This window comes from Hyaena hyaena, unplaced genomic scaffold, assembly GCF_003009895.1.
Source record: "Hyaena hyaena isolate Hyena2069 unplaced genomic scaffold, ASM300989v1 scaffold_1352, whole genome shotgun sequence".
In the NCBI taxonomy this organism is placed as follows: Eukaryota; Metazoa; Chordata; class Mammalia; order Carnivora; family Hyaenidae; genus Hyaena; species Hyaena hyaena.
Genome location: NW_024081987.1, coordinates 98,099 through 121,452, shown reverse-complemented (window position 1 = coordinate 121,452; position 23,354 = coordinate 98,099). Strand labels below are relative to the sequence as shown.

The 23,354-nt window shown below is 36.7% G+C and overlaps 1 protein-coding gene and 1 pseudogene across 4 annotated transcripts in view; one reads left to right on the top strand and one right to left on the bottom strand.

Moving 5' to 3' along the window:
• Positions 1-23,354, top strand: part of LOC120225210 — a 32,295-nt pseudogene that overhangs the window by 6,585 nt on the left and 2,356 nt on the right.
• WWP1 (WW domain containing E3 ubiquitin protein ligase 1) overlaps positions 1-23,354 on the bottom strand; it is a 137,783-nt gene that overhangs the window by 112,299 nt on the left and 2,130 nt on the right. For 3 of the 4 annotated variants that reach the window (XM_039223456.1, XM_039223455.1, XM_039223458.1), the window contains exon 2: positions 1,885-1,980. The exons of the other annotated variant lie outside the window; for it this stretch is intronic. The gene's annotated coding sequence lies outside the window, so the exon portion shown is untranslated. The remainder of the gene's footprint in view (positions 1-1,884; positions 1,981-23,354) is intronic. 4 annotated transcript variants of the gene reach the window in all.

Below are 23,354 nucleotides of genomic sequence, written 5' to 3'. Positions count from 1 at the left end.
CGGGGCCACCTTTAAGATTTAACATTCTCCACTGAGGTCATCTTCCTCTTACTCAGTCCCACCTCTAAGACTTAACATTCTACACTTAGGTCATCAAGAAATATTTCCAGTTCTTAAACACAAAGAAAGAAATGAATTCTTTTGGCAGTTATCATCACCTCATCTTTTGCTATGCATTTCCTTTGAAAATGCCACAATTCCATGATTGAAAAAGAAATCCAAAAACATGGAGGCATAGTGGATTCTGAGCATTTCAAATGCTTATACAATCAACAAACAACTAAATGAAGCCCACTGATGAACTGATGAGGTCCAAAGGCAATCAAATGACAAACTTGTCACTCTTCCAAGGAGTAAACTACGAATCTAATGGAAACATTTCTGCACAAACTAAATAAATTAGTATGTGGAAATACTTCTGCTAGATTTCTGCACTCTGGATAAGGCACTTTATTTTGTATGTTGTACAGCATAACCACAGCCCAAAAATAAATCTCCATAATTATTTACTTATAAATTTGAATGTGCACCCTGAAATTTTTCTATGTATTCTTTTAATACTTGAATATTTTCTTTGGAATATACAAAGATTTGTAAATTAGGTTTTCCTCTTACAATAAGATAACTTTTGTGCAAAGTTTACAAGGCTATAAACAGAACAATTTTTAAACTCAAAACAAAAAAAAATACATTTGTGGAAATACAACTAAAGAAAAGAAGAGATAAGAAAATTAGAATTAAAAAAAAAATTCAGAACAGCAGTTACTTCAGCGGTTGGGGAAAGACAGGACCATACTATGCAGTTACAGAGGTGCTCACAGGTAGCTCTTTAACTGTGTGGGTACTGAACTACTTCTTAAGTGGTTGGTTCCCAAATGTTTGTTTTTATTAACTTCCATATATTACATATAATCTGGCATGTTCAAATTACAGAATTTTTAAAACTTTAAAGAATGCATGGAAGGCAAGGAAGTAGGTAAAGTGTAGATCACTAAATTATCAAGTATGATGGAAAGGGAGTATGTCTACAGCCTGTGAGGGGGGAAAAAAAGGAAAGGCATAGCTTTCACACAGATGATATTATTAGTCTACCAAGAAAAAGACAGTTCTTCCTCTGAACAACGGATGAGGGATCTAAGGAAAGGTGAAGATACTAATTCATTTGGAAGCAGAATAAAAGAAAATTAAAGGGGCGCCTGGGTGGCTTAGTCGGTTAAGCGTCCGACTTTCGCTTGGGTCATGATCTCGCGGTTCGTGGGTTCGAGCCCCGCATCAGGCTCTGTGCTGACTGCCAGCTCAGAGCCTGGAGCCTGTTTCAGTCTGTGACTCCCTCTCTCTCTGACCCTCCCCTGCTCACGCTGTCTCTCTCTCTCTCCTAGAAATAAATAAAACATTAAAAAAAAAAATTTAAAAGAAAATTAAAGGATCTTATTAGTCGATTAGATAGAAAGGTAATAGGCACAGGATTCACTATTTTGCGTACATGCTTCTGGTAATCAGTAACTGAAAACTTAAACTGCAAAACATGACAGAGATGGTTCAAAAAATGGTACCATTTTGCCTTAAAAGGAACACAGCAAATAAAATAATCAATTTTAACATATAATTAGTTCCCACACTTTACTTAATAACAAAGTTGTATGATACTTGAAATATAATGCACTGCCATTTATATTCTTTAATCTGACATTACAATAACACTGTATGAGTAGGGGGTACTAATCTCATCTTACAGATGAGGAAATCATGTCTCAAAAGTGTTAAAAGTCTAGTCATATTTTTTTATGACAATATAAGGTCTAGATTGGTATAATTAATTGTCAATATGTGGAGTCAGAGTGTTAAATATAGTCTTACTTAAAAAAGAAGTTGCTAATCACTTACTATGTACCAGGAACTGTGCTAGACACTGGGGATATAAAGATGAGTAAGACAGGATTCCTTCTTTCAAGGAGCTCATAGTCTAGTGAGGAGACAAACCTGTAAACAAATAAATACCTTCAGTGTTACAGTTACTAAAATAGATGCAAAATGTAAAGCAGAACATCTAGAGCACACAAGAAAAAGTGGATAATCCAAACTATCAGAATCAGGAGTTGTTCACAGAGAAGATACCTTTGAATCAACTGTGTCTTCCTTTGAATGAACTGTGTCTTGAAGTATAATTCTTGAAGAGAAAATTACAGAAAGTATGGCACATTCAGAGAACTATTAGAATGGCTGGAGAATGGAAGATAGGGATAGTATCAAGTGGTAAGGTTAACAGGCAAACTGAGTAATCTAAATTGTACCAGATCCTATGGAATAGTTTATATGGTATTCGAAATATAGCAAGCATAGTAGTTTAAAGTTTATTATTAAGGTAACTGATAGATACCAATAGATTTCAATAACAAGAATCACATTTGAAGGGAATTAACTCTGGCAGCAGCAAGGTTAGATTTAAAACACTGAGTTTATCTGATCAGAGCACTTGGCGGGGGGTGGTACTCAGGTTGTATATAAGATCTTTAACCAGATGGTTATGGGATAGCTGAGGGTTAGAAAAAAAGAGGTGTTCTGAACTACCAAAATTTCCCACTTCTCTGTCTGGGTGGTAAGGGTGCCATAACCAGGATAAGGAGAAGAAGAACAAATTGTGGGAGACAATACAGTACAAAGTTTAAAAGCCAATTCCACAGTCATACTATTTTGATTTCATTTCCAATTCTACCACTTAACAGCTGTGTGACCAAGTACGGCAAAAGGCAAAAACAAAGCCTGAGTTTGTTAAACTTTTGAGCAAACTAGTTATTCATCCAAATGAATTTAGGTTACAACCTATGGCCAGAGTATATGGCCAGTTATATGGAAGCTGATTATGTCCAGCTCGATCCTTTAAAAATGCCACAGAATTGTAGAAGAGTTCATTAATATTCAACTGCAAATAAGAGAGTCCTGAATGTAGATAATGAACTATGCTTCCAGTCCTCCAAAGTTATAGACCTATCAAATCCTCACTTAGAAGGTGTATCTTAATTGCCTGCTTACTTCAAGATGTCATTCTTAAGTCAGAAGCAACATTTAAGAAAAAAGAACAACAAATCTGATCCATTTCGCATGCTATCCATAGTATCAAGACCAGAGAACTACTGTCACATATCTACCTGCCTGAATCAATTAATAAACACCCTTACGGACTACCTAGTCTATAAAGTGGGCATGGTGAGGACACAAAAATTGTAGAAGACAAAGTTTTAGGTAATACTTAGCCTGGTTTTGAAAACAATATTAATACATAGTAAACACTTCAGTAACAAGATAAGATGGTACATAATCAGATGCCAGGGATGTTTCATCTAATGAATGCAGAAGTTGGAAGGTTAGAAAGCCTGCATTTAGACAAAGCTATTACATCAACTGCACAAAATCTAAAACTCACTGGAAGTGGCAAAGATATAGATGAAAAAAGTAGTTTCCCTGCCCCTAAAATACCCAAGATTCAGCAACTCTAAAGCAGAAATAAGTATTTCATAAAAGCATAAACTGGGGCGCCCGGATGGCTTAGTCGGTTGGGCGTCCGACTTTCGCTCAGGTCATGATCTCATGGTTCATGGGTTCGAGCCCCGCGTCGGGCTCTGTGCTGACAGAGCCTGGAGCCTGTTTCAGTCTGTGACTCCCTCTCTCTGACCCTCCCCTGCTCACGCTGTCTCTCTCTCTCTCTCTCTCTCTCTCTAGTCACAAAAAAAAAAAGCATAAACTACAAAATAGGAGATTAAATTTTAAATAATACAGGAATGTTACTTCTATATAAGGTCATTCATAAAAAGATATTATTGATCATTTCAATGAACTTATAAAATGGGAGACAGTAAATAAGACGGTGACTCATACTGACTTGCCAGGACCATTTAGTTTTTAGTTCTGCTACCTGGGAAACCTTTTGCTTCAGGACACACTGGGGTGAGTATTTGGTAACTTCCGTAAACAGTATAATGGCTCTTTGTAGGCAGCTTTTTTGATGTACCTCAAAGAGATTTTTCTTACAGAATCCTGTTATAATAAAGCACAGTCCCGTTACATTTTATATTTCTGTATGACCTAAATATTCAGAAAAGAAACATCAACTTTACAGGGACAACTCATCAGTGGGCTTCAATACCACTGGGACTGCATGTTGAGTGAAGGGAAAAGGAAGGGGCAAGAAGCTTTCTCAATACCCAGTATCTTTTAGCCATCAGAATTGTTTAGTTTTACCAAACTCCAAATAACTGCTGCCCTGTGGTCTCCTAAGGATCCAAAGGCATTTCCAACTTCCTAATCAGGCCCACAGTTCTTCCCTGCACCACGCCATCACCCCCACTCCTATCTCGACATCTATGCCAACAACACCCTGCCCTTGTATCCCACCAGTGCATCTCATTCCACTGACCATCAGGGCTGACCCCATATTTGTACTACGCATGCTCCCTTTACAATCTGTCCACTTAGCCCAGGGCCTCCAGTCCCTCCAGCTCCCCTTCTTCCCCACCAGTGCCTAGTGGCAATATTAAGATAGGGAAAAAATAGGCAGAGAGGGAAAGATTAGGATCTGAGGCCCTGGGTGGGGAAAAAACACATATTTTAGAACAATGCTGGGAATGTCTGACCACAGTAAGCTCCCTCGGGCCTTAAGGTCTCTCTCTCTTAAGAATGTATAGGAGCCCCTGGGTGGCTAAGTTGGTTAGATGTCCAACTTTGGCTCAGGTGATGATTTCACAGCATGTGAGTTAAAGTCCCGTCTGGGCTCTGTGCTGACAACTCAGAGCGTGGAGCCTGCTTCAGATTCTGTGTCTCCATCACTCTCTGTCCCTTCCCTGTTCACATTCTGTCTCTCTCTCAAAAATAAACAAACATTTTTAAAAAATTAAAAAAAAAAAAAAAAGAATGTAACAGACATCACCTATTCCCCCTCAGGTTTTCCTCAGGAACTTGACAAAAGATCTGACTAAAAATAAGTAGACCATTAAACCTTATGACCCACGAGGAATGGTATTGCCATGGCCACCCTTCATACAATGGAATCAAGCCAATCAGGAATGGACAACCCAGCACCTAGAGTTATCCAGCCAATAAAGGTAAACCTGAGAAGGAACAAGGGGGAAGGGAAGGTGGGGTGGTTAGAGAGCTTTCCTACTACTCTTACTTTCTGCTCTTATACTCTAATAAACTTTTGCCTGCTGCTCATTTTGTGTCCATCTTTTCATTCTTCGATGCAGTGAGACAACAAACCATGGCTACTGAGGTAAAAAAAAAAAAAAAATCCTGCCAATAATATTGTCACTATTTTACGTTTTCATTGCACTTCACAGTTTCAAACTGTCACATACAATTCTGTTTGGGATGGAAGCTGGCTGATTTTTTTTTTTTAATGTTTTATTTATTTCTGAGACAGAGAGACAGACAGCGTGAGCAGGGGAGGGTCAGAGAGAGAGAAAGATACAGAATCCGAAGCAGGCTCCAGGCTCTGAGCCAGCTGTCAGCACAGAGACCAACGGAGAATTGGAACCCATGAACCATGAGATCGAGAAACCAAGGCAGGCTCCATGTTGTCAGCAAGAGTCCAAACAAAGAGACAAAGGGTCACTTAACTGATTGAGCCATCCAGTTGCTCCATGAAAGCTAGCTGATTTCTTAAGAAGTTTACTTGTCCACATAGACCTATCTATGTAAGTATCACTCGTTAATCCTCTTCAATGCAAAACACAGAAACATCACCCTCCTGATAATTTACAAATGCCACTGAGTAAAAAAAGAATGAACACTTCTAAACTGTCGTTCCAGTGACTTTAAAAGCACTTGGCAATATCTACCAAAGGACAAATAAAAATGGGCACCTATATGTACTTTTTAACTTCTGACTATAGTTTGGTGTTTATTTTAATCTAAAAATGCCTATCTAATCACAGGCTCTAATAAACTCATCTTTCCTCCATCCTTCTGTACTTTCAATTTCAAAGTTTCTTTTAGTGCACTATATTTTGGAACTTTACAAGAGCATAAGAAGTCTTTTTCTTTTTAATGAGAAAAATGTATTTATCTTCAAAATGCCAAATTTCCTGAATCAGTATCTCCCAACTCATTATTTATCTCCACTCAATTTTAGATTTTCAACCAGGAGATAAATCCATTAGTTTTCTCCAAACGTTTTGGTTCTGTTTTCAGTCATCCTTCAAGTTTTATCTCTACTTTTCCAACAATACAAGTCTAGTCCTCTTGACTTTTTTTCCCTAGATATAGCTCACATCTCCCCGTTTCATAAATTCATTCTCTATTTTATTATTTCATTTTCTGTGTATAGTGAATTTATATTCAACTGTATCTTTTAAGTGTTATTTCTCTCAATTACACAGAAAATCTGCTTTACAATAAACTTCTCAAAATTTTCCTCCACTAATATCTTATGCTGCCACTTCAAGCTAATAAGCAAAAACAAAATGAAAATCTTATACTGAAATGTCCTATATACATCACAATTTTAGGTTTAAGCACTAAACCTTGACCTATCTGTAGATTCCCTTATTGCCAATTTTAACCATTTCCAAATACGTGAACTCTTTGCTCTCAAAATTACTGTGACCAATCTAAACTAATGGTTATACAGTTATTACAAACTTCTTTCCCTTCTTCAAAATCAACAAACATTCATAGTAACAGTGTGAATGTTATGAGGTAGTCAGAAGCCTAGCTGAATTTTTATCCTATGTCTCTTCAAATTATCATGGCACACACCCTTATTAACTGCTGCCCATTAATTTCCTGCAATTTACTTCCTCATTGCTCTTCACATAAAATTCACTCTCTATTTACAGAAATTCAGGTCCAACAGCTAATCAAACTACTAAATTCTCTTTCTCATTCTATTTAGTTCTAATTAAGTTACTTCTTGATTCTGGTTAATTCCAATTCCATCCTTGACATCAAATCAGCCTTGTATCACAGGTAGGAGGGCTCCAATCCAAGCACAAACATGATCACAGTAACTTAACCTGAGAAATAATTACAAGATAGTTACCTACCCAAGTTAAACTTAACCAATCTTCCTTTCAAACAAAATGCTTTTCATATAAACTTCCAGCGAGCAAAAATGTACAGGGTCTTGTCTATAAGGAATGCAAATTCCTTCCAAAAAAGGTAATAAATAATTAATGATAGAATTTGGACAGTAGACTAGAGGTTAAACTAGTATGAGACACCAAAGCAAAGGCCAGTCCAGAGGATCAAATATCAAAGATATTTCTATCCTGAGCTGAAATACCATTTTGCTTTTTTTCCAAGCCACAGGTTAACAATTTTTTTAAAAAGTACATTTACTACAAATTTAATATAAAACTCTAAATACCTAGTAATGTTTGAAGTTACAAGAAACACAAGTCCAGTCCTGTCAACAACTAAATTGTCACTTATAGAAGGCTTTCAGTCAGCTTGTGGTCCAATTACTTCTAATGAGATGGAATGGAGAGGATGAAAATAAGAAACTATCATTAAGCAAAGTCTAGTTTGAATTTGGATTTAAATGTCTATTCCCACATCTATTAAGAGGCAGTGAAACAGTGGTTAAGAGTGTAAATTCTGCAGCCAGACTGTCTAGATTCAAACCTTAGCTTCACTTGACTACTATGCTCAACTTTTGGCAGGCTCCTTTACCTCATAATGCTCAGTTTTTACATCTATAAAATGAAGGTAACAGTATCTACCTTATGAGTATATTGACAAAGCACTAAGAAAACTATCTGGCACATGATAAATGCTTAATAAATAAACTGACAGATCTTGGACAAGTAATTTAACCTAAGTGGCAAATGACCTAGGTGAGATCCAAATAAGTATTTTGGGAACTATAAAGGCTGTATAAATGCTCAATTATTAAAAATATAACATATGAGAGGGAGGCCTGGGTGGCTCAGTTGGTTAAGCATCTAATCCTTAGTTTCAGCTCAGGTCATAATCTCACAGTTCATGAGTTCAAGCCCCACATCAGGCTCTGCACTGACAGTACTGAGTCTGCTTGGGATTCCCTCTCTCTTCATCTCTCTGCCCCTCCCCTGCTCGCTCTCTTTCTCTCTCTTAAAAATAAATCAGGAAACTTAAAAAAAGCAACATTAAATATGAGAAAGAGTAAAAAATAAGACATTTACCTAGTCCTACTATATTTACTGCAATTTTATCAGTTAATTTTTCTGAACACTGAGATTATCCTTTTGAAACTTAATGCTATGGCCTTTTGAGACCCTTGCCCCATCTACTTTATTTTAAATAACTTTTGGCAGACATTCTTATAAAATCATACTACATGCAATCCTGTCCAAGTACTGTCTTTAAAAATGAAGTATACCCTCCTAAGTTCCAAAGTGATTACATGCTTACACCACTTTCACTTCCTAAGATAGTGCTTTCCTCCACCCCCCACTCATAACCAAGTCTCTCTTAGCCACCATACAGATGTGGGGCTCATGTATTACAAAAACAAACAAAAAGCAAACCAGTCAAAACAAGAGCAGTAAGAAGAAAAAAAAACCAAAATGACAATAAAAACGGGGGAAAAACACCTGTCTTCTCAAAAGAATAGCCAACCTTCTTTCTTATCTCCTACTCACTCTTCTACCCATGCAATTTGGTTGCTGCCTCAGTACTGTATGAAGTATTTCCCCCTCCTCTTCCATGTCCAAACAGTAGCTACTTGCTATCTATTTTTTCCAGGACCTCTCTGAATCATCAGATAATGGTTCATTCACTAAACACTGCCTGGGCCTCCACATTCTCGCTACAAAATCCTGACCCAAGTCTCTCATTTAATATTTCTAGCAAAAGAAAAGCAACTTACCATGGGGCAAAAAGGAGCTTTTAATAAACAAACCAGATGTTAGGCATTTCTTTTAATAATTTTTATGGATTAAGTCATTCAGCATATATACACCAAATGTGTCTCCAGGTAATCTGTTAAATAGTAATGTGTTAAATCATCTAAGATAAGCGCTCTGCCCTCAGTGAGCTTATAAATTAGCAGTGGAAACAGACACAGAAGTCAGCAGCTTTAGGCTCACTGCAGAGTACTATACAGAAATACAAAAAAGGAGCACCTAAATCAGATTTGGTGGGAAGAATTATCAGGAAAAGCTTCTAAGAGATGGTAACAGTAAGAGGTAAAAAGAGAAAACTGTTTACTTGACAATATGGACGCCAGCAGGCACTTAGCAAGAGTAATTTTAATAGAATGGTAGGACCAGAAGCTAATGGCTTAAGAAACCAGTGTTTAGATTTTTGACTGTGAAGGAAAAGATATGTATAGGCTTAAAGGGATGTATGCATAGGTTTGTTTTTAAAGATGGAAGAGACTTGAACATATTTTCAGACAGGAAGAAGCTGAAGTCATAGAAGAAATGATGGTTCTAGACAAGATCTCTGAGAAGGCAGGGCTAGTTGAGACTTAACATAGAGGTACAGACATGCCTTACACTGAGGCTAGGCAGAGAAAAGAATGGGTGAGAATACAGATATCTCTGAAAGTGGGAAGAAAGTTAAAGAGGTTTTGCCTACGCGCGCCTGGGTGGCTCAGTCAGTTAAGCGTCCGATTTCAGCTCAGGTCATGATCTCATGGCTCGTGGTTTCGAGCCCCGCATCGGGAAGCCTGTTTCAGATTCTGTATCTCCCCTGCTCATGCTGTCTCTCTCTCTCTCTCAGAAATATATAAAACATTAAAAAAAGATATATATTTAAAAAAATTTTTTTTAAATTAAAGAGGTTTTGTCTACATATTTCCTCAATGAAGGAGGCACTCCTTGAGACACTGGGAATACAATGCATTCCCTGTTTGAAAGAGGGATGCAGCTAGGTAAGGAATTCAAGACAACAGAGCAGAGACTTAGGTCCAGGGGAATAGTAGCACCAATCCCTACAGACATGTGAGTATTTTTCCAACTCATTTTTAATAGTTCATGCTTAGAAGCAATGACACTAATTGTTAGAGCCGTTCAGAGTTTAGGTTCCAAAAGAGAAAAGGGCATACTGTAGCTACTATGGAACTACTTCTGGTTATTCAAATGTATCATGTATATATATACTCTTGCCACCTTTATTTATTAAGATTCAGCTAGAGAAAACAACATAATTATTAGTCTCAAGAAAAGCTCTTTACTCACATCTCACTAATAACAAATACTTCTAATCCACTCTAGTTTTCCATACCCTGGCTGCCATGTCAGAATCACCTGGGGGACCATGCACAGTGGGGGCTCAAGGTGATTCTCACAGAAACATTTGGGTACTCTCAAACCCTCATCTACCTAATTTCTAATCATCTTTCATGATTTTGCTCAAGTGTCATACGTCCAATTTTGGACTAGTTAGCTGCTTTGTGTTTCATAGCATTGGAACCATGTTTATTTCTTTATCTCCCCCATTACATGGAAAATTTCTTTGTTACAACTCATCTTTATCATTCCAGCCTGTTGCCTAGTGCTCAGCCCTTACTAAATATTCAATAAATAAAGATTCACAATTAATAAAACATTAACCCTGTAGAATTGGCTAGTGTGGTTAGGTTAAAAAAAAAAGTACTCATATAGCACAGAACTAAAACCTTAAGATATTATAAAGAAAATCCTATAAGATCCTATAAACCTCCTATACCCCCTCCCATCTTTGCCCTGGTAATCCATGTCTGCCTCACCAATATGATTTCTCACCAACGTAATCTGGACCCACCCACTGTGGACCCACAGTCCACAACAACAGTTCAATACAAAAATATCCAATACAAAAGTAAAACATACATGTTAACTAAAATGCTCATTTGACTTATTAAAGACTTCAACATCCACAAGTACATAAACTTTAATGAAAGTTCATTAAACCTGAAAACTTCAAGCCCTAACTAAATATTCAAAATAATTCAGAAGTTATATACTAATCCCCAAATTACACATCAATTGGATTCTAAAAGTCTGGGAGAAAGATAGCTGCTTAGAACACAGCACAATTTTTCCCACAGAAATGTTATAAATGGTGGTAAGATACCAAGCAAGACCAAGCCACAAAAGCCTACCAGACCCATAATAGCTGAACCACTTACACTGTATAAGGAAACCTTTTGTTCCACAGAGATGTTTCTGAGCTTCCACAAATACTTATTTGTGTGTATATGCATTTTTCCTGCAAAAATCAAAGCAAAATTCCAAAATAAATTTCTGACACTGAGAAAAAGTACCAAGAGCATTGTGCATGGAGCCTGACACACAGTAAATACTCAAAAAGTTATAGCTATTTTTATCCAGAATTCTTGATTTCTACCTTGTGTGCTTCTCAAAATAGCTTTTATTTTTCTCACTATATCTGCAATGGTAAATTCCAAGAATGCAGGACAAATCCTCACCATCTTACCTACTCTGCCTACCACAAAGCCTGGCACACAAGAGTGTTTAATACTTATTTGCCAATGAAAGATAATTAGTATCAACCGAATCTCAAAACAACTAAGTAAACCCAGACTTAAAACCAAATGGCTTTATTTACTTTTTAGGTGCTCTTTTAAATGAACCATCATACTTCTCGAACTGATTTTCTTCCTTTTAAAATTATCATCAAAATGAAAAAAAAAGTGTAAAAGTCCACGTAGAAAATATTCCTTCAAGAATCACCAGCTAAGAAAACACTTCTCTAGGCAACAGTCTCACTAAATGGCACAGTGAGACAGGGTATCTAAATTTCTCTGGGCCATGGTAATCCTATTAAAAAAGCACAGAACATTCTGAGATTTTCTAGCTCACAACTGCTTGTAAAACACTGCATATTTCATGAGAACATAAGAGTAGCAATCATCCATAATCTCTCCACCAAACCAACCCACAACTTTCAAAGTATTATTTTCTTCCAATACACTTTTCTTTTTTTTTTTTTTACAAAGTTGCAATCCTAGTGTACAAATCATTTTGTTTTCTACTCCCCACCCTCATTTACAGTAAGAACAGCCTATTACAAATTTGACTGAGCCTGTGACCAACATCAGAGAAAGCTAATTTATGCTGATAGCTTTAAAAACAGAACTTTGGCAACAATTTTCTTGAAGGCCACAAGATGGTGATATTGCTCCATAAAATGCACCTTTTAAAAAATACATACTTTAATACATTATAGTAACTTCCCCCAAAATGCAATTAACAGTTTCTTCTGCTGTAAGCTAGGGATATCAAAAATATTTGTACTTCATTTACTAGAAAACATTAACGAGGACAAAAACATAGGAAATTTAGCAGCAATTATTGTAATCAAGCTAAGCAGTGATGGCCCTTAAAAACAAAACAAAACACAGGACTTTGGCACTGTTACTGTATCTTTTATTACACTAACCTTTCCTCCTCTCCTTGCTCCATTCCCTTCCTCAGGTCATCATAAAAAAGTGAAACACAGTTTTACTTATGCACTGACTAACTTTATTTTTCATAATTATTCCTAATTTAGAGAGTTGATTCCTATTTTTCTGTTTTAAAAGTACTGACACTATTATTTATTTACATCAACAAAAGAAAAGTACACTAAAAAATCAGTAATGAGAATGAGATACCTCTTCTAATTATAATTTTTCTTTTTTTTTTTAATGTTTTATTTATTCCTAGGAGAGAGAGAGAGAGAGAGACAGCGTTAGCAGGGGAGGGTCAGAGAGAGAGGGAGTCACAGATTGAAACAGGCTCCAGGCTCTGAGCCGGCAGTCAGCACAGAGCCCGACGGGGGGCTCGAACCCACGAACCGCGAGATCATGACCCAAGTGAAAGTCGGACGCCCAACCGACTAAGCCACCCAGGCGCCCCCTCTAATTATAATTTTTCAATTTCTCATAATATGCAGTATTATGTTTACGTGGCAAAATACCAAAACTTTTCAAGTAAACAATTTTTGTATTTGATAATTTTTCCCCACCTTACTGAATATCAGCAGGAAACAAATTTCCCACTCTTGTGCTGCATTACATTAATTAAGAAAATAAAATTTAAATAACACAGAGCATCTTAAAACTGGAGTTCCAAACTTACAGAATCAACTTACAGGAATAAAAAGAGCGGAGTAAATACTTCCTAACCGGAAGTCTAAGATGACAGAGTGAAACTACCTGGGACAATGTGCACTTACATGGGGTGTCTTAAGTGACACAGAAACACAGCCAGTCTTAAATCTGGAATCTGAATCAGGTCTCTGACTCCAAAATTACTAAGTATAACAGTTACCATTTATTGGGCTCCTATTATTTATCAGTGACATTACCAAAAAAAAAACAAACCACCCCATGTCTAATGTTTTCAATTACCCTTCAGAGTCATTAATTATTCCTACTGACAAATGAAGAAAATTGGGCTTTATGAATTTATCACCCAGGGCCATAGGACTAGTTGAAAGTTAGGATTTTGAACTCAGATCTCTTGGGCTCAAAGCCAACACTCTTTTTACTACATTTCACCACAAAAAAATTGAATATAAAAAATAAAACGCTGGGGCACCTGTGTAGCTCAGTTGGCTAAGCAACCAACTCTTGATTTCTGCACAGGTCATGATCTCACAGTTAGTGAGTTTGAGCCCCACACAGGACTCTGCAGACAGAGAGGAGCCTGCTTAGGATTTGGACTCCTCTCTCTGCTCCTCCCCCCACTTGCTCCCTGTATCTTTCACAAAATAAAAATAAACTAAAGAAGAAAAGAATGCTGGGGTCCTTGGGTAGCTCATTTGCTTAAGTATCTGACTTTGGCTCAGATCGTGATCTCACGGTTTGTGAGACTGAGCCCCACATCTTGCTCTGTACTGACAGCTCAGAGACTGGAGCCTCCTTTGGATTCTGTGTCTCCCTCACTCTCTGCTCCCCATCCCCCACCTCTCTCTCTCAGAAATAAAATAAAACCATTAAAAAAAAAATGCTGAGCTAAACCCATGCCTTAAACTGAGCATTTTGCTGTACCTGACAGTACCATTCTCTTATTTTATCACTTAAAGATTAAGCAACTTAAAGTAGGGTGGTTTGTGGGGCTTCTAACCTAGTCACTAAAAATGCTGTTCTAAAAACTGAAAAAGAACAAGTAATCTAAAAAAGATAATGTGTAAAGTGTAAACATACTAACAATGAAAGAGGTAAGCTGTTGGAATCATGGTTAATAAATCACTCCATGTATTCTGAGAAAAACATCCAGGGAAATATAACATTCCCACTTTTGCAAGGATCAAACTTAATGTAATTATATTATGTACAATCACATATTTTAAAATGATAAAAAGATTTCCATGAATAATTGGTTGAGTGTTTCAAAGTACTGTATTTTAATAGTATAATACTAATTTCCAGACTTTTCTCCTTTGAATCCAAAATTTTTTAACGTTTGATAATTTTCAAATATACAGCAGCTGCTACATCTCATGAAAGTTTAGAGCTGAAGCTGAGAGGTGATTAAGATACTTACTCAGGGACACAAAGCTTCTTAATGTCAGCCCCAACCTAAGTCTGCTGATGAGGTTAGTGCTCTTCTGCATTGCACTGCTAAGATATCATGACCCAAAGTTAAGTTCACATCAAACGGTTCCTGATTGTTTCTTATTAAAGATTCTAATTTACTAGCATTTAAGTAGCCAAGGAAATTTCCTAATTCTTCAATTCCAAAGTGCGAATTTCTAGTGTGAGAAGAGCATATTAGGGTAATGTAATATAGAGAACTACTTACAAAGTAGGACAGATGTAGGGCCAAACTTCAACTCTCTTTGTATATATTTAAACCCCCTGAGTCTCAGTTTACTTATCTGTAAAATAAGGATACTAACATGGTTTTGAGAAGGAAATAAAGTGTTAATTAACACCAACTCTAGGAAACTAGAATTGTTCCTAGAATCTGGAATACAAAAAGATGTGCCGGGAGTATTCATTTCCTAACACTATTCTATCACCACCACCACTCTTGCCATACTCTCAAGACTCTGAGGCAGAGAAACTCCAATATTGTTCTACCATACTTCCACAAGAGTAGAGGACAGGAGGATAAGAAAGACATTTCAGTCACATGCCCATGCTGCAAAATGATACACAGCAAAATCCCCCACATCTGCAGTAAAGATCAGATCAAAATAGCTTTTAAGCGCTTTAGAGAAATATAGTACTGCTAAATTTTTTTGTTATAAATACACAATTTCAGGATTTTTAAAGCTACTCAAGTAACTGACACACAATGTTGATTTACTATCTACTAATATTCTTACTAAGAATTTTAAAGCAGGCTGCTAAGTATAAGTTTCCATCAAACATCCTCACTCTTAGAGAAAAGTATCAGAATCAAAAATACACAGAAACTTTCCAAAATGAGAAAATCAACCAAACAGCTAAAACTTTACCCCTAGAATAATGTAATTCTTCTCATGCTGAAAATACAGTAGAAATACAGGGACAGTTATTTATCCACAAATCTAAAACCCAGAGAACTATAAAAACGTACAGCAACTTCATAACTCATTTGGTGGCAAAAACTAAACTGACTTGGACTCATTTAACAGCAAAATCTGACTGGATGTGTGGCCACACATTACTTTATCCATACTTAAAAATTGTCAAGAAAAGTATAGGGCGCTGCCCTATATTTCACTGGGGTTTTACCTAACACAGCGTATGGAGTGCATTACCATTCTAAATTAAAAAATAAATTCTGAGACCTATCTGCCATCAACAAGGTATTATGAACCCACCCTATTTACTTATTTCTAAGTGCCAGGTTTAAGTCACACAAGAAAACTATGAATTAGGTATTATTACTACTACTTTACATATGAATACCTAGTTTACATATGATAAAATTAGGGCTTACTCCAAGGTTAATTTGACCAAAATCACTTGGCCAATAAAGTGTGAGAATTCAAGGTGTCTGGGTAACTGGACTGGACCACAGTTAAGCATCTGACTCTTGATTTCAGCTCACATATTGGATCCCAGAGTGGGTTGTGGAATGGAGCCCTGCATCAGTTCCATGCTGGAGGTTCTCATTGCCTGTCTGCCCCTCCTCTGAATGCTCTCTCAAAAAAAAAAAGAAGATGAAGAAGAAAAGAAAAAGAAAAGAGGTGGCTCAGTTGGTTAGGCATATGACTCTAGATCTCGGCTCAGGTCATGATCTCAGGGTTCTTGAGTTTAAGCCTCGCATCAAACTCTGCACTGATGGCACAGAGCCTGCCTGGTATTCTGTCTCTTCTTCCCTCTGCCCCTCACCTGCTTGTGCTCTCTCTCAAAATAAATAAATCAAGTTAAAAAAAAAAAGTGAAAAAAAGAAGTGGGAAAACTCAAATCTAGGTTTGCCTTACTTTAAAGGCCTAAGCAATTAAATAGCTAACACTTTAAAGGAAAATTAAATCACACAAAAGTTTAAACAAGTTAGAATTATCAAAACTTTCAACTTATAACAAAGAAATTCCAGAGTATAATGTATACTTTCCATCCTGGGTATTCACATATAAATATTGACAATATTATTTCACAGGACAAAAGAGATGAGTTTATTGCTGTTTTTCTCCCCAAAGCACTAGCCACTAAGTCAGTGAAAACAAACACAAAAACAGTATGTTCCTCAAACAAATGCCAACTAATCCTTTTCACTCAAATTTAGAAAGAATCACAGGTCTGGCATGTTCTGTGTGGGTTTTTTTTTTTTTTTAACCACAAAATGTACTAACACAATAAAAGTATGGTTGATATAAACATAAATTAAGTTTTTCCAGGAATAGCCCAAACTTAAAGATCTGCTCTTCCACTAACGGATATGGTCACAGGACTGAGGATGGTTTAAGTGACACAGATCCAGGCTGTCTCAAACCACTGACTTAAATAAAAGTTAGAGAAAATAAGCATCAACTTTTTTTCTTGACTGATCAATTAAAAATTGTATCTTTTCTCATAACATTTTACCCAAGTCAACACCCTTAAGCTAAGCAATGGCTTTCCCCACAAGGGACATATTATGGTCCCCATCCAACCAACTTCCTACCCAAATGACCAAATTCTAAACTTGGCGTACTTCAATCAAAATATCTATTTTGAGTTATTTTCACTAAATGAAAAGCAATTAGACTATTTGAAAATTATAATATCTAATTTAACTGTTTCAATAGGCATTTTTTAAGAAGAAATATCTTTATTTATTTTGAGAGAGAGAATGAGTACAAGCAGGTTAGAAGCAGAGAGACAGACATTATACCAAGCAGGCTCTGCGCCATCAGCACAGATCCCAGTGCTGGGCCTGAACTCAAGAACCATGAGATCATGACCTGAGCTGAAATCAAGAGTCAGACTCTTAACTGACTGAGCCACCCAGGCACCCCAAGAAGAAATACCTTTACTCAAAAAGAATGTCTTCTTTTGTAGAAGCATGAGGAAACTTTTTTTGAACAAGGAAGCCTAATGGATGCTTCTTGCACAGTTACTTCTCCTGTCTACTACTTACATAATCACCCTGTATCAGGTTTCTATAGTTTGTTTGGATCAAGTCATTGGCAATTATCTTAAGCCTCTTTAAATATCTGAAAAGGTTCAGATGTTAAGCTCTCTTTTGTTTACATTATACGTGTGTGTTTAATGAACACTGTAGCTTTAAAAATGGTCTCAGAACACTAGAACCCCAAATTACCAATTCAGTTTCTACCAGCAGTTCTCACACTAGTATGTATAAAATCATCTAAGATATTTATTAGTAATGAAGATTCTTGAGCTCCACTACCAAGGACCATACCAGAGTTCTCAAACAGTATTCAGATATCTTGTTTAACAAACATCCCAGATGACTACGATGTAGGGGCTGTGCACTGACAAACACTGTTCTATACTATAATTCATCTACTGATGGTATTAACAATTTCTTGCTCTCAAACTGCACAGCCAAACCATCAACAACAGAAACTGCCAGCCATGTTGAGCCTGTATCCTTCTCAGATTCATTCTTAACCTTTTAGCAACTTATGTAAGTTAAAACGTGAGATCAGATCTACTGCTCTGCTCATGCCAAAACTAATCTAAAACTATCTTAGAGTTGAAATGAGTGGCTCACAGAAAAGTGGATTACTTGTTTGAATTTTACTTATTAATAATTGTGAAGAGCAATAAAAATGACTTAAGAGCTGCTGATGTCTCAGGGACCAGCCTTCCTGCTTTACAAACATTATCTCAATTAATCCTTACAAAAATCCAGTAACAAAAATATTCTCTACATTTTACAGAAGAAACTGAAGCAACACTGCTACTAAGCAGCATTGACAGAAGTCAGCTCCACCTGACTTTAAAGGTACAGCTCTTAACATCCATGCCAAAATGCCTTTAATTCTTAAATTTTAAGAGTGCTGCAATCTAGTTTATTACATCTTTGGTAAAGTATGTCCTATTTTATGCAGAGCAAGTTCATTTAACTAATTCTCCTTCCCACACTAAGCACAAAAAATAGTACAACTTGGCAAGCTGGGGTTAACATATGACCAGAGTATCCTACTTCAAGTCAGGACTCAACAGTTTGCTTCCACCCACCCTCTTGAACCGTAATTATGAGTATACTAAACAGCTATCAAAAGAACTTGTTTTTCTTAAATAAAAAAGCACACCTACAATTCTGTTAATGCTAGTACATTTCTGAATTACCCTGAAGAATCATAGAGAAACACCTTAAGGTAATTCTATCTGTCCCCTTCTTTGTGCCCTACCCTTTCCTATTTATATAAATCCTGTTTCTTAGTACATTCAATTACCAAACTCCTCCCCACAACAGCTAACAAATTTGCAGAGATTTATTTGCACTACGATGTAGCAGTTCATATTTCAGTATACATGAAATGCTTCAAATCTACCTAAATTCTTTATTTTTTTTAATGTTTATTTATTTTTGAGGGAAGAGAGAGTGTGAGCAGGGGAGGGGCAGACAGAGAGAGGAAGACACAGAATCTGAAGCAGGCTCCAGGCTGTCAGCATAGAACCGGATGCAGAGCTTGCACCCAGGGTTGGCGAGATCATAACCTGAACTGAAGTCAGACGCTTACCCAACTGGGCCACCCAGGTGCCCCTCTACCTAAATTCTTTAAATGAAATACATTGATTCATTATTCCATTCAGAAGCTATAACGTAATAATAATGTAACACTCATCTTCTTCATCCCACAGTTAGTCATAACATTATAGATAACTTAACTATAAAAAAAAAACAAAAAAAACACCAAGACTAAGATAAACTGATAATGCAATGAAGATAAGGTGAGAAAAACCCAGCTAAGTATTCAATGAATGAATCCACCTGTTCCTGAAAAGGAAGAGTATTACTTTCTGCCTTATATTTCCCGACTGAGAGAAAAGTCCCATCCCAGTCTCCACAAGTGTACGCTCTCCACTGTAACAGCTCCTCTCCAAGGAAGAGTAGCTTATCCTAACCTTTTCCCAAGACATTGCAAACAAAATAGTATTTGTGAGGCACCAGGTTGCTCAAGGCTTGTCAAGACCAGAGTGACTCACCAAGGAGCTCTTGCTACTGTTAAGTCTCACATCTAATCACCAGGGCTAAGGGGATGGATCTCTGCCCACAGTAGCCCACTCTGCACAGTGTACTGACTGGGACATTTGTCTCATCCAATTTGAGACTTGGGTAAATCATTACTTCAGAGCAGCCTGGGCTCTGGGTCCTGCACTTTTTTAGACACCACTGCCCTCAAGTAGAGCAAGTCAATTCTGCCCCATTATGGTAGCATATAGGGTGAAACTCCAGAGGTCCAAAATTTTCTTTTCTACCCAAGTATTATACAGCTATTTCCATCTGTATAATAAGCCAAATATGGTACTGTTTTTGCATTTCAGACTCCACTTTCCCACTGACAGGTCTAGTACTGAAGGTAGCCTAAGTCTCAGCTTCATAAACAGTTCTCCAGAAGCCCCATTTTGGTGTAATACAGCTGTCTGGTGTAATCCTGGGATTCACATACTTGTCTAGTCACTTTACCTTGAATCTGGGCTGGACCTGTGAATTGCTTTAATCAACAGAAGATGCTACGCTGATCTCAAGCCTATGCCTTAAGAAGTCCTGGTTGCTGTTGCTTTTGCACTCTTTTGAGTCCTAAGCCACCATGTAAGGCCTGCAAAACTGCTGGAAACGCCATGCAGTAGCCCTGAAATTACGAGAAATATGGAGAAAAAGAAAGAAAAAGAGAGTAAGAAAAAAAGAGAGAAGACCAGCTCCCAGATGAACCGTCAGCTGAATGCAGCCTTTATTTATTTATTAATTTTTGAATGCAGACTTTAGAGTGACCATCAGCAAAACTTAAAATGCTCCAATGAGTCCAGCACAGGGTAGTAAAACAGTAAGCAAATAAGATGGTTGTTTTAAGTCACTTAGTTTTAGGGTTTTACACAGCAATAAATGACCAAAACAATGTTTACATGGTTCCTTGGGTTTTTGCCTAATTTGTTCAAAACTCAGAGAAAAGGAGAGACACGTAATTTATTATAGTCCCAAACATTCATACAACCTTGTAAGATAAAGCTTTATGCCCTTCTTAATGTTATGTTCTACTAAACTCTGAACTTCAAGAGGACAGGCTTCATGTTTTTCCCTCGGCGCTGTACCCTAGCACCAACACAATACCTGGCATGTAACAGGTATACCAGGCTGTATTATGAATAAACAATAGGTTTAGGGAATGTCAAGACAAATGTTAGCCTTCCTTCTAACTTAGGAATTATCTGGCATATGGTTTCAGATAATATATTCCAAAAGTTGTTTAATCATGTGAATCTGAAGTGTATACTAAGAGCTTTAATGGCAAATCTTTTTCCAATGATAAAGCTTTTTATGTAATAGTAAAAATCATGAAACATCACGATACTTTTGGAAATCACGTCTTGATTTATATGCTCCAAAAATACAAATTTTCAGAAACTAGGCTTTTATAAAGGAAGACCAAACTTCATCTGTAAAAACAGTTGAATTAAAGTCAAATTTTCAGGGACACCTGGGTGGCTCTGCTGGCTAAGCACCTGACTTCAGCTCAGGTCATGATCTCATGGTTCATGATCTCATAGTTCATGAGTTCGAGCTCCACATTAGGTTAGCTCAGGCCCCCCTTCAGGTGAGCCTTGCTTGTCTCTCTGCCAGTCTTGGGATTTTCTCTCTCTCTCCTCTCTGCCCCTCCTTCACTTGTGCCTTCTCTCTCTCAAAAAAAAAAAAAAAAAAAAAACAAATTTTCAGAAGGAAATTAACATTTATATTTCACCAATGTACTTTTTCAGACAAGAACTCAACTTTAGCTCTTTTCTTGACAGGAGGTTAACTATTTTGTGATAAATACTTACAAATTTCAAAATTACCCACCAACAGCCACTGCTATGAGGTTCCCATTTTAACACAAAGGAAGTAGACAAGTTCAGATGTACATAATACAAAAGTTTAACATAGATTCCAAACAGATAAATTCAAACTCCTCACAGATAGCCTTCAGTTAAATTTCCTTTGTAGATGAAGAGTTAGCGCACGCGCGTGCATACACACACACACACACACACACACACACACAATTGCTGACCTAGGAACAAAAATATGAGTTTTAGCTCTAGTTCTAATTTTAGCTACCTACTAGTCATACACTTGGAAAAAAATGTTTTAACTTCTTTGAGCATCACTGTATTCATCTAAAAAGCAATAATTATCTACTGGAACACCTACTGCTCAGCTGTCATAAGAATCAAATGATAAAGTCTATATAGCCATTATGGAAAAATGTCAAATGCTATACAAATCTAAGATATGATACTCTTAATGCCAGCAGAGAAGAAAACTCATCTATGTATGTGCTATGGCTAAATAGTTTTCCTCCATTAAGTATTAGCAACAACTTCCTTCAACACCACTAAAAAGGCCAATATTTTTTCTACTACTTGTTATTACATATTTTTATAGAAATGGTAGAAAAGACCCCAGTCTTTCTAATAATTGTGGAATCAAAGTTTCTAGAGCTATAAAAGACACTAAAAAATAACTTGTTCAGGTTCCCTTCCAGGAAGATAATCTTATAGGTGGAGTCAATTATTTACTAATCAAATTATGCTTTAACCATACTAGGGAAAGTTAGCAACTTAATCAAATGAAAAAATGTACTGACAGGACCCCACACTTCATTTCATTTATAAAGTTTCTACTTTCACTTGATAAGGCTTCATGAATGAAGTGAAGTATTTTCAAGTAAGGCATACCTGAATATAGAAGATAGAATAAAGATAAAAGTTCTTAAGGTTTCTTATTTCACTTCCCTTCCTCTACCCTCAAACCCAAACTGAGATACAAAGGAAATAATAAAAGTAAATGACTGATCTGATATTGCTATCTGCTGCTCTCCATACACCCAATTCATTCTCAGTCTCACCAGCTCTCCTGTGCATGGAAAAGAAGAAGGGTACAGATAATTCAATGAAAATCAAAGACCTAAGAATCACAGAATGTTAAAAACTGGAAGGAACCTCCAGGATCATTTAGTCTTACTAATGAGGTCACTTAAAGGCAGTAACTATATGCAACAGATGCTAAATAATACATCTGACAAGAAAGAACACCTTCATTGTCAATTAACTCCTGATTCCACTTTATACTAACTGAAACACTTAGGGCAAATCATTTATCCCCTTGGGTTAGTTGGTTGTTATATAATAGCAAATAACATACCATAGTCAAAATTCTTTGTAAGCCATAAACCACAACACAAGTGTAAAGAGATATATCTAAGTGTGTATAAGGTATGTCTCTGAAGTAGGGGTTATCAGTAAATGAAAGAATTTGAAGATTCAATTGTTTTAAAAGGCCTAGTTAATTCTGAGAAGCTCCTAGCCCAACTCATTGACCCACGGATTCCATGGATAAGCTTCAGGTGAGTCCAGGTTCATGGACTGCTCTAAAATTATACCCACAAAACACAGGTGCATATGGAAGTTTTCTGGACCAGAGTTTTTTAGTTTAATCATGGATGAGTAATTACCAAAAGGTTGAGAACTACTGCTGTAAAGTAACATACATTTGCCAAAGAAAAAGCTTCCATAGATATTGCTCAAAATGGTACAATTCTTTTCCCAACCTGGATCAGAATCTTAGTTATTTTTACTTTCTTCATTTCTCTCTGATCATCAAATTCTATCCATTCAACTTCCTTCCTCCTTTCCATTACTATTATTACAGCCATAGTCCATACCCTTATTACCTATGACCTCAGCAACCAAGAGATCTTTCTATCTCCAGATTCCTACCTCAATTCACACTACACATTGCTGCCAAATTAAACCTCTAAATACAAAAGTTTAATCATTTCATTCGCAACCCAAAAATCAT